The sequence below is a fragment of the Coregonus clupeaformis genome, unplaced genomic scaffold, assembly GCF_020615455.1.
Source record: "Coregonus clupeaformis isolate EN_2021a unplaced genomic scaffold, ASM2061545v1 scaf1878, whole genome shotgun sequence".
Taxonomy (NCBI): Eukaryota; Metazoa; Chordata; class Actinopteri; order Salmoniformes; family Salmonidae; genus Coregonus; species Coregonus clupeaformis.
The window spans coordinates 895-5,642 of NW_025535332.1; the positions used below are offsets into that span (position 1 = coordinate 895).

General features: G+C 45.5%; 1 long non-coding RNA gene across 1 annotated transcript; it reads left to right on the forward strand.

Annotated features, from left to right (window-relative positions):
- The first annotated feature begins 957 nt into the window (after window positions 1-957).
- Window positions 958-1,597, forward strand: LOC121560448. Its single transcript, XR_006659900.1, has 3 exons — window positions 958-1,037; window positions 1,236-1,326; window positions 1,435-1,597. It is a non-coding gene; the product is annotated as an uncharacterized LOC121560448 (long non-coding RNA).
- Window positions 1,598-4,748: the final 3,151 nt, after the last annotated feature.

Here is a 4,748-nt window from a genome sequence, read left to right on the forward strand (position 1 = left end):
GCTTCAGTCAGCACCTTAGGCAAGTACACAACGTTCGGAACACTGAGGAGAGGATTCTCCTTTGTAATTGGCAGTGGGGCCGTGTCAATATCAGGCAGGAGCGGTGTCCAGTGACAGGATGCTCCACCCATGTCAGCAGGCTGGACCGGCATATGGACTCCCATACAGAGCTCAACAGAGCACAGAGGAGACGGGCTTTAGAGGAGGTGAAGAGACGTCTGACAATGGAGAGGCTGGCGGCATTGAGGGCGTCGATCCCTGCCATCCCAGTGGCCACCGATTTTGATATTGTGGAGACTGCGAGGCAAGAAGAAGAGGAGGATAACTTTTTAGATACTTTTGCAGAGGAAGAGGAGGAAGAGGGCTGCACATATGATTACTGCCACTGCCAAGCACCACTTTTGAGGCTGCAGAAAGCTGTGAAAGAGAGGGATGAGGCCCTGACCAAGAAAAGTGAGACCATCCAATCCATTAGAGAGGACAACCTGAAGCTGATCTCTGAGCTGCATAGAGTGAGGAAGAGGTACCAGCTACTGAAAAGGCAGATGAGGAATTCTCAGGGTGAGTCCGGCAAAGGAGAGGTCGGCAAAGAGGTCCCTCAGCTTTCAGGCCGAGGCAGACACAGCCCAAGAGGAGCTGCAGCTGGACCAAGTGACAGGTTCAGGGGACCAGACAGAGGAGGCTACAGCGTCCGGATCTGGCAGCAAACTTATCTTCCCGGGCTCTGCCAACAGTAAGTACTGTTTCTTTAAATAGTGGCAAGTGTTTGAAACATTCTTTTTTTTTTTTTTAACAGCCTGACTGATTCATGTTGCCTCATGAGATTGTAATTCTTGTCTAAAATGTTATGTTTCTTTGACAGGTGTGTTTCTTGAGGGATTCAGGAAGACCTGTGAGGGCCCCAATCCAAATTATAAACTAAGGGAAAATTGTGCCGGAAAGATCAAAAGGGTGATGCAATTTTTGAACTACATGGCGAAGGATGAGACCTACCAATCCAATCTCATTTTCCTGATTAACCATGACAAAATAAGGGGGTAAGCAGAGTTCTTTCTTTTTAGTCTCATCAGCGTTCATTAACAATGCAGTATTGATTGTATGATTTGTGTGTGTGTATGTGTGTGTGTGTGTGTGTGTGTGTGTGTGTGTGTGTGTGTGTGTGTGTGTGTGTGTGTGTGTGTGTGTGTGTGTGTGTGTGTGTGTTTGTGTGTGTGTGTGTGTGTGTGTTTGTAAAGGTGAAAGACAGCAAGGAAGCCAAGGTGGTTTCCAGAAAGACCCTGCTGGAGTGCCAGTCTCTTGCCAAGGCCAAGATCCCAGAAGTGCTGAGTACGTCTTTCTAAATCTGTGATGTCACTGTTATTACACACTTATAAACGTCAGACATGTATAGAGTGCAGTGTAAAGATGCCTGTTATTATTTTCATGTCCCCACAGAAACCTTGGAAGAAACAAGGACACAGAAAAATCAGTACCAGTTTTATGGAGACCTGTGGGCCTACTTTACCTCCATAGACGGCCATAGACCGGGCCTGGATAAGAACATGTTGGTGGAGGAGGTGGAGGAGGCTAAATGTGACCAGTCTGGGATGTATCTGATCAGTGTAAGTCTATAAACGTACACCTGAATGTGTTTATTTGTTTGTTTGGTTGGTTGGTTGTTTTTGGAAACAATTGCAGTCGCCTTTGCTTCATTTGTGTGTTTTTTCTGTTCAATTTCTAATAGGTAGAGGAACACAAAACAAATAGAGACCATGGCATGGTCCAGATGTCGCTGACAAAGGATGAGTACACTTGGTTTTCAGACTTCCTCAAATTCAAGCACTGCCTCCCAGGGGGAAAGAAGTCCCAGCACTTTTTTTTTAATTCTACAAGCACTCAGCTCAAGAACCTGCCTGCCTACCTGAGGGAGGTGTGGAAGGAGATGGGTCTGCCTGAAACTCCTACCTTCACTGACCTGCGGACCTCCATTGTCACTCATGTAAGTCAGATTAGATATGAATAGAAGTATTGTAAGATCCTATTCCACTGTTGTCTGAAATAATATCAAATATTTTTATTTATTTGTGTCTGTGTGTGTGTGTGTGTGTGTGTGTGTGTGTGTGTCTTTTTTGCTTGTGTCTTACAGGTCAAAAACATGCTCCCGAAGGCTGACAGGGAAAGGGTGGCCAACTTCATGTGCCACGACATCCAGACGGCAGATACATTTTATGCCATCAATTTAAATCCGTCCCAAGCCAGTGAAACCAGGGCACTCTTCGAGGCAGCATTAAAGGGAGAAGATACCTCTGTCACCACCGAGAACCAGGCCTCCACCTCTTCAAAAGAAAGCGGAAGGCAAGAGAGGAGGACTCCCTCTCCGAGGGGAGCACCACCCCGAAGAGACCAAGGTGATGTACCAGGAGTCTGGCCCGTCCTCCAGGGACTCGGAGGAGGAAGAGGTCGAGGATGAGGAACGGACGGCCAGACAACCTGTGGTAAGATCAGCTATTCCGACACCACACATTAGATTACCAAATGTGCTTGTACACCATGTAACAGTCAAACGTGCATGTTTTAATATATATATGTTCTCTTTTGTGTTTGCTGTGCCTGAAGACACCCTCCAAGTTGACCATGCCTGAGCTGGAGCAGTACCATACCCCGAGCAAGAAGCAGCTCATCCTCAGGCGCCTCATGGTGGTCGCCGTCAGCCCCCTGCTAGTCTCACCCATCAAATTGAAGAGCAAGTCGCCCCTCACCTCCCCCATTGTCACGATACAAGCAGGGACGGCCTGTTCAATAGGGCGATATGGGCGACGCACTGCCAAACGGGAAAAGGAAGGGATTTTTTTTCTAATCAATTATATCACGGCAACAGTAGTTATCAGTGTTGTAATCTGATCTGACTGCCACTAAATGTCAAATCAGGCTAAAGTCGTGCTTCAAATGGCCCCGCCCGTTTTTGGGCGATTTCAGTCAGGTTGAAAATCGCCCAGAAGTCTCTCATAGCCTGTCATGTAAAATCTATTTTTTTCAAATTTCAAAGCTTTCAATACATTCTCTATGGGTGTCTGTGGGCTTGCACTTACGCGCTTTCGTCATACGTGACGTAACCATGAACGTAACTAAGCAAATAGCGGCTAGCAGCGTCTCTTTGCGACCTGCAGTGTGGCGTTATTTTATGTTTTTAATTTGTACACTTAGTGGCGTTATTTTATGTTTTTAATTTGTACACTTACAGTGGGGAAAAAAAGTATTTAGTCAGCCACCAATTGTGCAAGTTCTCCCACTTAAAAAGATGAGAGAGGCCTGTAATTTTCATCATAGGTACACGTCAACTATGACAGACAAAATTAGAAAAAAAAATCCAGAAAATCACATTGTAGGATTTTTAATGAATTTATTGGCATATGATGGTGGAAAATAAGTATTTGGTCAATAACAAAAGTTTCTCAATACTTTGTTATATACCCTTTGTTGGCAATGACACAGGTCAAACGTTTTCTGTAAGTCTTCACAAGGTTTTCACACACTGTTGCTGGTATTTTGGCCCATTCCTCCATGCAGATCTCCTCTAGAGCAGTGATGTTTTGGGGCTGTCGCTGGGCAACACAGACTTTCAACTCCCTCCAAATATATTCTATGGGGTTGAGATCTGGAGACTGGCTAGGCCACTCCAGGACCTTGAAATGCTTCTTACGAAGCCACTCCTTCGTTGCCCGGGCGGTGTGTTTGGGATCATTGTCATGCTGAAAGACCCAGCCACGTTTCATCTTCAATGCCCTTGCTGATGGAAGGAGGTTTTCACTCAAAATCTCACGATACATGGCCCCATTCATTCTTTCCTTTACACGGATCAGTCGTCCTGGTCCCTTTGCAGAAAAACAGCCCCAAAGCATGATGTTTCCAACCCCATGCTTCACAGTAGGTATGGTGTTCTTTGGATGCAACTCAGCATTCTTTGTCCTCCAAACATGACGAGTTGAGTTTTTACCAAAAAGTTATATTTTGGTTTCATCTGACCATATGACATTCTCCCAATCCTCTTCTGGATCATCCAAATGCACTTCAGACGGGCCTGGACATGTACTGGCTTAAGCAGGGGGACACGTCTCGCACTGCAGGATTTGAGTCCCTGGCGGCGTAGTGTGTTACTGATGGTTGGCTTTGTTACTTTGGTCCCAGCTCTCAGCAGGTCATTCACTAGGTCCCCCCGTGTGGTTCTGGGATTTTTGCTCACCGTTCTTGTGATCATTTTGACCCCACGGGGTGAGATCTTGCATGGAGCCCCAGATCGAGGGAGATTATCAGTGGTCTTGTATGTCTTCCATTTCCTAATAATTGCTCCCACAGTTGATTTCTTCAAACCAAGCTGCTTACCTATTGCAGATTCAGTCTTCCCAGCCTGGTGCAGGTCTACAATTTTGTTTTTGGTGTCCTTTGACAGCTCTTTGGTCTTGGCCATTGTGAAGTTTGGAGTGTGACTGTTTGAGGTTGTGGACAGGTGTCTTTTATACTGATAACAAGTTCAAACAGGTGCCATTAATACAGGTAACGAGTGGAGGACAGAGGAGCCTCTTAAAGAAGAAGTTACAGGTCTGTGAGAGCCAGAAATCTTGCTTGTTTGTAGGTGACCAAATACTTATTTTCCACCATAATTTGCAAATAAATTCATTAAAAATCCTACAATGGGATTTTCTGGATTTTTTTTCTCAATTTGCCTGTCATAGTTGACGTGTACCTATGATGAAAATTACAGGCCTCTCTCA